Source organism: Mandrillus leucophaeus, unplaced genomic scaffold (assembly GCF_000951045.1).
Source record: "Mandrillus leucophaeus isolate KB7577 unplaced genomic scaffold, Mleu.le_1.0 Scaffold7, whole genome shotgun sequence".
Taxonomy (NCBI): Eukaryota; Metazoa; Chordata; class Mammalia; order Primates; family Cercopithecidae; genus Mandrillus; species Mandrillus leucophaeus.
In genome coordinates, this window is record NW_012107585.1 from 8,994,007 (window position 1) to 9,006,311 (window position 12,305).

Genomic DNA, 12,305 nt, shown 5'->3' on the forward strand with positions numbered 1-12,305 from the left:
ACTGCACTCCAGCCTGGGCCACAGAGTGAGACTCCGTCTCAAAAAAAACAAAAAAAACAAAAAAAGCCAAACATTATATGATTCCATGTATATGAAATGTTCAGAATAGGTAAATCAATAGAAACAGAAAGTAGATGAGTTGTTGCCAGGGGGCTGGGAGAGGGAAGAATGGGGAGTGACTGCCCATGGGTGTAGGGTTTCCTTCTGGAGTGATGAAAGTGTTCTGGAATTCGATAGAGCCAATGGGTGCACACTGTTGTGAATATACTATATAACACTGAATTATATACTTTAAAAATACTTTTAATTTTATAAAATTAAATTTTAATTTTCAAATTAAAATACTTTTAATTTTATAGGATGGGCACAGTGGTTCACATCTGTAATCATAGCACTTTGAGAGGCCCAGGCAGGAGGATCACTTGAAGCCAGGAGGTCAAGACCAGCCTGGGCAATATAGCAAGACCCTGCCTCTACAAAAAATTAGGCAATTAGCCAGGCACTGTGATGCAAGCCTGTAGTCCCAGCTACTTGGGAGGCTGAGGCAGGAGGATCCCTTGAGCCCAAGTGGTTGAGGTTGTAGTGAGCTACGATTGTGCTACTGTACCCCAGCCTGGGTGAGAGAGTGAGATCCTGTCTCAAAAATAAATAAATAAATAAAATGTTTAATTTCATATCATGTGTAAATTCACCTCAATTTTTAAAAACAGACAATCATTGGCTGGGCATGGTGGCTCACACCTGTAATCCCAGCACTTTGGGAGGCTGAGGCAGGTGGATCACGAGGTCAGGAGATCGAGATCCTGGCTAACACAGTGAAACCACATCTCTACTAAAAATACAAAAAAATTAGCTGGGCGTGGCGGCGGGCACCTGTAGTCCCAGTGTAGTCCCAGCTACTCGGGAGGCTGAGGCAGGAGAATGGCGTGAACCCGGGAGGCGGAGCTTGCAGAGAGCCGAGATCGCACCACTGCACTCCAGCCTGGGCGACAATGCGAGATTCTCTCTCCAAAAAAAAACAAAAAAAACAAAAAAAAAAAACAGACAATCGCACATCTCTGCCTTCTTTCCTGTTCTGTCCGAAGCCTCATCTGGTGCCTCTCTTTTTCCACTGGGCTTCCAGAGACCCTTCCTGTCCTCTCCCACACACCACATCTGCTGGAATCTACTGCATTTTCTCTCTGCATCTCCAGCCTTAACATGGCCAGAAACTTGGAATCCTTCTGGGTTATTCCAAGCACCTAGGCAAGACTATAGTGAGAGTAGGAATAAACTGGCAATCCACCACCTGGCGAGCAGGAAGGCCCAGCCCTGAGACCTCACTGTTTGCTTTTTGGGGGAATCCTGGCCATCCCAGAGGCCAAGTAGTCCACTTCTACTTTTCCAGGTATGACTTACTATCACCCCGTCCCCACAGACCACCTCCCCCAAGTTTTCTTTCATCCAGAGATTTAATTAAATCCCTCTTTCAAATTTAGAACCAAGTTAGGCAACCTGAGGGAACGTAAAAAGGGATAATTGAGTGTCCCCAGGCACCCCACCAGCTGGCTGGGACACCCAGGCCCTGGGAGCTAAATCAAGAGGACAGCAATGCAGGTCTAATTCTAGATGGTCTGAGAAGTTCAAGGGATGTGTCTCTATCTAGATGAAGAACCCAGGTTCAGCTGCTCCGGACATGCCCTCTTAGGCCCCCGGGGAACGCAGGCCCTATGACTCCTGCTCAGGGGACCCAAGTCAGAGATTCCCACACTGGGCCCACCTGCATAACCTCTTAATCCTCTTAGCCCACTGGCCACAGGCCCTTCTGCTCCTTCAGCCCAGAAGAGCACAGAGACAGCAAGGAAGGCGGGCATCCCCAGAGGACGCAGCCACGAGTTCCAGCCTCCTCCTCCCCAACCTGGCTTCCTGTTGCCCTATCCTGAGGTCAGCTCTGGGCCCCTGCTCCTTCTTTAATGAGTCAGAGAACAAGGAAAGAGCAAAAGTGAGCAGGCACAGGGAAAGATGGAGACTAAGCTGGCCCTGGCTGAAGGTGAGCGAGGCCCCTCCTCCAGGACAAGCTGCTAGGAACTCTGCTCTTCTTTTAAAAATCCCCTGCCCCACCCCCTAACAGAAAGGAGGCCATAAACAGGGATCTGCTTGACCAGCTGTCACCCAGGCAGTCTGAACGTCGTTCTCCCTTAAAGGGAGAAAAAGGCAGCAACTCTCAAGTAAGACTCCTAAACCCCCCAGGACCACACCCCAGAGGCCTAGCTAGACCCCACTCCTGCTCTCTAACCTCCAGCCTACAGGTGCATGCCTGGACAACTTCACAAGTAGGTCCGAATTTGGCCTCAAAGTCACATAAACAGATGTGATCCTAGAGCATGCAATCCTGTCTTGGTGAATCTGCTGTAAGTCCATGCATCCGTTTGGCCTCTTTGAAAAGGAACAAACAGAAGAGGAATTCTGTTTTCCTCTTGGAAAAAAGAAAAGGAAAAAAAAAAAAAAACCCCACACAAACCCAAATGGAAAGGTACTTTGTACTGCTTAAACTCAACCAGATCAGGAAATACTGATGTTTTAAAACAACAGCACAGGCTGTGTAACAGAACATGACCGAATACAAGCATGAACATGAGGGATCAGGTCTAGAGTCCAGTCAGCAGTTAACTCCCTGTGCGGTGAGGCCTAAGTCATGAGGTCTCTGAGTCTTAGGGTCCCCATCTGTGAGACACAACAAATGAAAGCACTGGGGGCCACACCATGACTTCTCTGAGTCTCAGCTTCCTCACCTGTAAAATGGGCACAGCAACATTTGTGAGAGTCCTGTGAAGCACAATGGGCAGAAGTATGCCATGCACTGTGGTGTCTTAGATAAAAGGTGGGTAAGCGGGAAAGGCCCCTCCTCTCTGTACCTCCAGCCACTGCCACTGCAAGAACAATCCACAGACACTGGATCACCACCATACCACTGCGCCTGGCACCAGCAACTCAAACACAAATAGCTGAGATCCCCTCAGCCTGAGAAGCAGCTGGGATAGACCAGGGATGCCTCTGGTTTGGAGGCTTCCCAGGAGAGGGAAGAGCAGCCGTCTCCTGGAGCAGGAATCTTAAGCACCAGAAAAGCCCATAACACAGAGTCGATAAGGCTGGGTATGGTATGGGAGCCACTGGCCCGAACCCTGCAAACTCCAGTCCTACAGCTCCCAGGCCACCAAGACAAACCTGAGTGAGCTGCACGTCCCAGATTTTATAAGCCGGCCTCCAGTTCACTAGCTGTGTCCTTGAGTCTTAATCCCGCTCCACCGCCAACACCCTACACCCAGCCCTGTGATCTTAGGGTTTCAGGGAAATGGAAAGTCATTCCTCTTTGTGGAAAGGTCAAACCCTTGGGCTCGGTTTTTTCCAATGCTCCTTCTGGCTCTCCTATTTGTTTGATTCTAAATTCCTTTATCCTCTCTGCTGGAAAGTCAGACAGAACATTCCTCAGGAAAGAGAACTTTTAGCGGGGGTGTGGTGGGGAGGAATAACTGAGGTAAAATGAAAAATGGGTGAAATCAGGTACTATAAAAGAGTGCACAACAAATTGCACCGGTCAGCAGTCATTACCGTGAACTCACAATGCTTTGGTGAGTCACCCAAGGCTGGGAACTGAAATCAAACTAACACTCTCTATCACAGTACAGGACAGGAGCTCAGCTGCATACTAATGGCAAGAATCCACTAAACGCATCCCTTGCTACTCCCAGCAGCAAATGCATAAGCTACTTCACACTCAAATATAAATTAGTGAGCTATTTTCCTTGCTGGGTTAATACAAATCGTGCTCTGGACCAATTAAGTAAGCCATTTCAAAACTTTGCTTCAGCATATTGGAAAATGTCCCGCTTAGGGGAAGAATGAAGTCTCGGGTGATGCATGCCCAATTGATGGCGAAATAGGTGAGAGTGCTTTCAGAATTATTGAGGATTTTGTTATTAATGGTGTTTCAGTGTTGGCTTCTTAAACACATCAAACAAATTTTCTTTAAACTAGTAGTTCCTGACTGCCACGGGGAAGGCTGCAGGCCTCCCACCTCCCAGATGGTTCAACCACAATAAACGTTTGGCCTGTCAGATGCACAACATTGACGAACTAATTGAAATATGCTGCAACAAGCAAATCCAAAATAAATGTGGAATAATTGTTTCCTTACATGATAACCCGCTGAAGTGCCTCCACGTCTGGCCACCCCTGCTGACTGAATGTTCCCCCTGCTCTGTGAGCCTCACTTATGTGTGGTTTTCAAGGGATTTAAATGCTTCTTTCCAGTGTGATTACCCACATGGGAAAAATTCTATTTGCAAAAAATGTTGAGTTTTTCTCCCTCTTATGAAAAAAAAAAAAAAAAGCAAGTGAAAAGTCAACTGTTATAAAGTACCAAGGAAAGCAATTAAATGGGCCCTTCAGTGTGAGAGAGAGATTGTCCTCCTGTTCTCCAGAGCACCATGGCCAAGCCAGCGTTAACCACGCATCCACACCTGCGGGGAAGCCCTGCCTGTCAGACAACCTCACGCCACTGATGGAAGCTGGGAATGGCCACCTATTTCTACCCTGACACACACATCCCTATCCCCCTCCCCCCTCCCTCCCTTCCTCCATGGGGCTGTCTAGAGAGACAGCAGAGGGTGGAGGCCAGCAGTACCACAACCAGGCCCCCCACAGGCTCACGACCTCATGCAGGACACTGGTGCCCAGTGAGCCCTCCCTAAGGGGCCAGGAGGCCGAAGGGCCTGATTCTAATCCCAGGAGGACAACGGAAGCAAAGTGCGGGCCGGGAGCGGTGGCTCACGCCTGTAATCCTAGCACTTTGGGAGGCCGAGGCGGGCGGATCATGAGGTCAGGAGATAGAGATCATCCTGGCTAACACGGTGAAACCCATCTTTACTAAAAATACAAAAAATTAGCTGGGCGAGGTGGCGGGCACCTGTAGTCCCAGCTACTCGGGAGGCTGAGGCAGGAGAATGGTGTGAACCCGGGAGGCGGAGCTTGCAGTGAGCCGAGATCATGCCACTGCACTCCAGCCTGGGTGACAGTGCAAGACTCCCTCTCAAAAAAAAAAAAAAGAAGCAAAGTGCACAGCCCTGCTCCATGGCACAGCCTGTGCCTCAGACTTGAGAGGGAAGCCCCCCAGCTGCCAAAAGATAAAATTCAGGCCCTCCCCAGGAATCACCTCTCAAACGGAAATAAACAGCTCTGCAGAGGAGAAACAGTAATAATCTGTATGACTTAGGTACCAATTCTTAAGAGGGCACACAATAGGCAAAAGACTTGGGAAAGGTTCCTCTGAGAGAGCCCAGGCATAAGAAGGCCACAATTTGAGGCATGGGGGCCCCAGGAACCCCCCACCTTGGCCTGAAACACCTCCGTAAGAGGATTATTCCTTTGGGCGAAGGATTGGTCTCAGCTCCTCTTAAGAAAGGCCAAGTCTGTTGCAGGGCTGCCGCCAGAACCCTCGGCATGAAAGTACAGAGTCCCTCCTACCTGTAGACCTGAGCAGAGAGAGATGGGCACCATTCTGCTGGCAGCAGCCCTTCTAGAAGAAGCTACAGGAGGGCTGAGGGAGGACAGCTTGTCTTTCTCTCGCACCTAAGACAAGCAAACACAAGAATCTGCCCACAGCCTCATCCCGCAGCTCCAGCCTTCATCCATTAAGTACCATCAGCATGGTGCCCTGAGCTAGGCTGGATACACCATGGGGGCTGACATGAGGCCAAAGGTGGCAGATCCTCACTATCCACGGATTCCATATTTGTGAATTAACCTACTCACTAAAATGTATCTATAGCCCCAAAATCAATGCTCATGGTGCTTTCAAATTCATTTTCAAATCTGTGCAGACTGGCAAAAAATTTAAGTTGCCTGATGGCACATTCCCTGCTGAGGTTGAAGGAGGGGACATTATCTTCCCATCTCAGCTCTCCTAATGGAAACAAGGGTCCTTTTTGTGGTCTGTCCAGTGCCATATTTTTGGCACTTGTGTGCTCTGTGTTGGTGATTTTGCTGTTTGGAATGGCCCCCAATCATAGTGCTGAGGTGCAGTCTAGTTCTTGGGTGCAAGATGGTTATGACATGCAGAGAAAATCTGTATGTTAGAGAAGCTTCATTCAGGCATGAGTCACAGTGTTGATGGCCAGGAGTTTAATGTTAATGAATCAATAATACATATTAAGTAGGGTGTCTTTATTGTTGTTGTTTTGAGACAGAGTCTCACTCTGTCGCCAGGCCAGAGTGCAGTGGCACGATCTCGGCTCACTGCAACCTCCACCTCCTGGGTTCAAGCAATTCTCCTGCCTCAGCCTCCTGAGTAGCTGAGACTACAGATGCACGCCATCACACCCAGCTAACTTTTGTATTTTTAGTAGAGATGGGGTTTCACCATGTTGACCAGGATGGTCTCGATCTCTTGACCTCATTATCCACTCACCTTGGCCTCCCAAAGTGCTGGGATTACAGGCATGAGCCACCGCGCCAGACCTCTTTCAACAGAAACATACAACATAAGATTACATATGGATTGGTTAAAGAAAATGTTGTGCCCACAGGCTCAAAGAAGCCTAATCCTGTGTTTTCCCTAAGAGCAGTGGTTCAGTGTTCACTAACTCAGTGTTTTAAGCGGGACTTTATAGAACATAACTATGTTAGCCAGCGTGGTGCACATGTCTGTAGTCCCAGCTACTCAGGAGGCTGAGGCAGGAGGATCATTCGGCCCAGGAGTTTGAGGCTGCAGTGAGCAATGATTACGCCACTGCACTCCAGCCTGGGAGACAGAGAGAGACCCTGTCTCAAAAAATAAGAAAAAAAAAGAACCTAACTATGGCCAAAAATATGAATCAAATGACTATGCATACATGTATGCATAGTCAGGATATACTTTCCTCAGACAGAGCTATTCCAGCCTGCAGTCATGTGCTCCTAAGGCTGCAGGTTGGCATGTTCACACCCAACAAGGAGTCTGAGCTGTCAGCTTCTGCTCCAAGACTGGAATCAGCCTCAAGGTCTCTTGGGTCCTCCCGCTGCTCTGATAACACTCTGCCTTTTCCCTGGACCCATGACTCCCACTGACGTCCCTGATCATGACCTCTGATCTTTCTGACTAGCCGGGTCTTAATAAGACCCCTTTCCACAATAGAGATAAGGGACTGCAGGGGCAAGGGCACTCAAGGAAAAGCTTTGTGAAGGATGGGGAACTTCAACAAGGAGAGTGTGAAACTCATCTTTCCAGGCTCTCTCTCCAAGGCTGTCTTGGGTTTTTGATTTGTCTATTACTGGAACCCTGCCTGTTAGTTTATTTCCTGTGTCCTCTGGCAAGGGCAGTTGTTAATATAATTTGACCAGGTGCAATGGCTTACACCTGTAATCCCAACACTTAGAGAGGCCCAGGCAAGAGGACTGCTTGAACCTGGGAGTTCCAGACCAGTCTGGGCAACACAGCAAGACATCGTCTCTACTAAAAATATCATTCTATCATAAAGATACAGGCATGCGTATGTTCACTGAAGCGCTATTTGCAATAGCAAAGACATAGAATCAACCTAAATGCCCCATCAATGGTAAACTGGAAAAGAAAATGTGGTATATATACACATAGTATAGAATACTATATAGTCATAAAAAAGAATGAGATCATGTCCTTTGCAGAACATGGATGCAATTGGAGGCCATTATTCTTAGCAAACTAATGAAGGAACAGAAAACCAAACACCACAAGTTCTCACTTATAAGTGGGAGCTAAAGTGGGAGCTAAAGGTGAGAACATATGGACACACAGAGGAGGGCAACACACACTGGGACCTATTGGAGGGTGAAGGGTGGGAGGAGGGAAAGGATCAGGAAAAATAACTAATGGGTACTAGGTTTAGGTACTAATGGGTACTAGTACCTGAGTGACAAAATGATCTGTATAACAAGCCTTCATGACACAAGTCTACCGATGCAACAAACCTGCACTTGTATCCCTGAACTTAAAAGTTAACAGCTGGACGCGGTGCCTCACGCCTGTAATCCCAGCACTTTGGGAGGCTCAGGGCAGATCACCTGAGGTCAGGAGTTCAAGATCAGCCTGGCCAACATGGCGAAAACCTGTCTCTACTAAAAATACAAAAATTAGCCGGGCATGGTGGTGGGCGCCTGTAATCCCAGCTACTTGGGAGGTTGAGGTAGGATAATCGCTTGAACCTGGGAGACGGAGGTTGCAGTGAGCCAAGATCACACCATTGCACTCCAGCCTCGGCAACAAGAGCGAAACTCCATCTAAAAATAATAATTTTTTAAAAAATAAAAGTTAAAAAAAAAAAGAGTAATTTAAGCAAATGCCAGCATGCCCCTCCTAACAGCACTCGTCATGTGTTTGACCATAAATGTTTAGCAGAGGTTTGCCCTGGTGTTGCCAGACTGGGCGTGAGGAGGTCAGTACTCCATACTCATTTTACAGGAATCAAGGACCCACGTACAGAGCTGTCACTTTAAAACAAGAACACGAAACTGGTAATCAGGGACTTGGGTTCCAGGCTAGCAGAGAGGTCTTGCCCAGATCACTTCTATTCTTCCAGCCTCTGCCTCTCATCCTCAATAGGGTGCAGGCCCTCCCAGCTCCAGTGTTCTGGGATCCTCCATCAAGGATACACAAGATTTGAAGAAGGCATCACCAGGCTCCCCACTTTAGTATCTGGACCAATTCTCTCCTTTCCCACCAGAAGACCTGTCTTGCAGGGCCATCACGATAACCACAGATTTTAGAATGTAAGTCCTACACACCTTTACAGTTGCTGTGGACTATCAAAACTACCCATTCTTCAAGGCTTCCTTCAAGTCCCACTTCTTTCAGGAAGTCAACCCTGACTGCCTTACCCAGAAAGGGCATCTACCCCTCTGACCTCTACCTTCAACAACTCTTATCACACATACCTTTTGTTACCTGTGGACTCATCTCCCTAACCACACTGTGAGTTAGTGTGTTAGGTACAATGTTACCTTTTTATTTTTATTTATTTTTTCTTTTAGAGACAGGGTCTCACTCTGCTGCCCAGGCTGGAGTGCACTGGCACAAGCTTATATAACTCACTGCAGCCTCACACTCCTAGGCTAAAGGGATCCTCCCACCTCAGCTGCAGGTGCACACCACCATGCCCAGCAAGCAATGTTACTTACTATATTCAATTCTCTTACCCATACAGTTTTCCAGAAACCTTTTGTGATAACTTTATAAAGAGCATATAGAGAGAGATTTACACATAAACACACACACAGAAAAAAGAGTCCAGAAATAAATATGCTGATGTTGAGGGCAAGTGAATATAGTTGCTAGACAGAATATCACATTGTGTGCTGAGCAGCCTGGAAGCCAAGGAGAAGAGGAGAAACATAATCAGTTGGAAAGATAGTGTGGTATAGAAAGAGCCACACATAGTGTGGCAAAGAAGCAGAACTGAGTACAAATCCAGGGAAACTTGGGCAAGTTAGCTGACCTCTCTGTGTGTCTTAACTTCTTTCTCTGGAAAAAAAGCAGCAGAATACAACCTACCCTGCAGGGTGTGTCAGGGAGGCCCAAGCACACACTGCATGGTGCAAAGTATACAAACAAAACATGTTTTCCTTCCCCACTTTCCTTTTCATTATCAAAGGAGAAAGCAACCTAGTTTCCTGGGGGAAGGAAAAGTTTGCCTGGCCCTAAATTCTAAAAGAAATTTTTAATATGGGTCACTGTAGAAAGCCTTTAGAAAAGGGGGAAATGCCTCAGATTATGGTTTTAGAGTAAACCAGATGAGGATTTGCCATGGCTCTATTTGATAACATTCCAGGGTACCCAGTAAAAGCTTAATAAACATCAACCAAATGACCTACAGAGAAGCTGGGCAAAGACCACTTATCTGCATCTGTGTTTGGAGGCAGGGAGTCCTGTTAAGCAGCTTTCAGGGTGACTATCTGCAAAGGGATTGATCTCATCTAAGCAAAGTTGAGAACTGGCATACAAGAACCCAATGGCTCATTTTGGATTGACCTTGCGGTCATAAGCAGCGGCTCCTCCTGCCTATGGCCAAAGACACTGGAGCAATACCACTACGTTTACTTTAAAGAGCACATGGCCCCCAACATCTTTTCCGTAAACAGCAAGGCAGTGATCTCGAAGTACCAGACGTTTCCTCTGCTAATCTCTACAGATAACTGCACATCCTCTGTGACTGGTCTTCTCGAAGACCAAGTTGGAAAGACTAACTGGATGGGCTGGTTAGGAGAGCATCTATCTACTTGGTGTTAAAACAGGCCTCTAGACACGAAAGAAGGCAATGGGTCCCCATAACAGAGAATGTATAAGCAATCGACTCTGGACAAGAAGGGCTATCAGTGCTCATCTATGCCAACCCTCTCACTATTTTCCTAAGTGCCTTAGTGTGCAGCGAAGCATTGGGGACGCAGAGAAACATGAAGCAGCATTGACCGCCCAGGAGCTCACGGTCTAGTGGGGGGCACATGTAAATAGATAAGGGCCATCCTGTGTGGCAGGCAAGTCAGACTAGGGTGGTTCGAAAATCAGATGGGGGACCAGTTCCGCCTGTGAAGGCCAAGACTGGGTCTCAACCAGTGAAGAGTTGAAGGTACCTGGGGAGATGGAGGGCAAGGGAGCACCAAGTCTTTGAAAGCCTCTAGGTAGCCTGAGAGGACTGCAGCTTAGAGTATGAATGAAATACTAGCAGAGGAGGCAGAAAAGGTAGACAGGACCCAGATCCCAAAGGGCCTTAGATACGCAAAGGAATTCTTTCAGATTCCATAAGGTGCAACCACAACCAAGAGAAATCAAGCGACGTAGTTAAGCTCCTACAGCAAGTTATGGGGAAAAGCCAGGCCTGGAACCCCAGTCCCCTTCTCCCCTTTCCCGCAGTCCCCTTCTCTCCCCTACTGCCTCCCATGCCTGAGCAGCTGGAGAAGGCCAGGAGAGAGAATGGCCCATTCAACACTCACTACCCAGAGAATCTAGAGTCTGTGCCTGGCCATCTTCAGGGCAGAGGATGTACTGTCCTGTTCACTTGGCAAGCCACTCCTTACAAGAACAACAGTCCTTCCTAGCTCACTGTGTTTCTCTCTGCAGTGGGAGAGGGCTGGAAGTCCATTCCAACCACAGAATACAGTCTCTTCACGGAAGAAAAATAATTTAACAGCAACAGTCCAGGAACCAGAAAAGCTAGGGTTCCAGAGGCAAGCCTTGGAAGGGCCTTCTGCTCCACGGAGACACTGACTGCACGCAGGGTACTGACCAGAGCAGGGGACCAGAGATGAATCAACTCCAGCCCTGGAGCTCACCGTCCAGCAGGGGAGATAAGGCAGATGGAAAAGTAACTATAAAATAAGGCAGACGTCGATAAGAGTTACACAGGAGATACAGATAGCAGGCAGTGGGAGTTCAGAGCAGAGAGGAGTCTGGGGGATGGGTGTCAGAGAAGATTCAGATGAAGGGGAGCACTTACTGCCTTCCCTCCAGAAGTGGGGGGTCTATCAGCAGCTCTGGTGACTCCCAGATGGGGGCCGGGGAGAGAGCTGGTCGTGAACAAAGACAGATGTTGCAGTGAGGTCTCCTTTGAAGAATCCAGATTCTGGGTGGGGGAGGCAGGTAGGCCAGGGTGTTTGCAGAGGCGCCCAGCCCACACTTCAGAGGGAGGGAGAGGAGTGCAGGATGCCTGCAGGAGCAAGTCGGTGGAAAGGGGACAAGCCTGGAGGACTTGCCTTGAAATGACATTTGCACCGCACGCACTATGTTCACCTGGACTGGTCGTTTGGGATTTCTTGCGGGGAGTCAGTGCACACTGGGGCGGGGGACACTGAACTTTCCCTCTCCCCAAGCCCCCCCGATCAGCCCTCCCACGGATAAGAAAGGATTCGGGGTGTGAAGAAGACAGAGGCGGCACCCCCATAACAACAGGAAGGGGGCACTGAGGATGGAGACGGGCCACACCCCAACCCTGGGCCCCCGACACGCAGAGGTCACGGCCCGGGCCTGGGGACGTTGAGCTGGAGGCGGGAAGCAGAGGCGGCGGGCCAGGGGGCTCACCTCCGTTTCCTGCCGACAGCCCCTTCCTCGCCCTGGCACCGGCACTGCCCACGCCTGCCCCCCGACCGCTATGACACTTGTCCCTGGCGGGGGTCCCCCATGCGGCCGCGACCGACGGAAATTCGGAAATCAGCGTTTCGGGCACGAATCCGGGGCCGGCGACTCACTGAGGCCATCTCCCGAGCGGGGTTCCCGCACGCCACACCCTCCTCCCTGCCCGGGTCTCCGCTCCCTCCTCCAGCCC

At 48.9% G+C, this 12,305-nt stretch overlaps 1 protein-coding gene across 1 annotated transcript in view; it reads right to left on the reverse strand.

Moving 5' to 3' along the window:
* PITPNM2 (phosphatidylinositol transfer protein, membrane-associated 2) overlaps positions 1 to 12,111 on the reverse strand; it is a 177,046-nt gene extending 164,935 nt beyond the window's left edge. The window contains exon 1 of the mRNA XM_011964525.1: positions 11,481 to 12,111. The gene's annotated coding sequence lies outside the window, so the exon portion shown is untranslated. The remainder of the gene's footprint in view (positions 1 to 11,480) is intronic.
* Between the last annotated feature and the right edge of the window lie 194 nt (positions 12,112 to 12,305).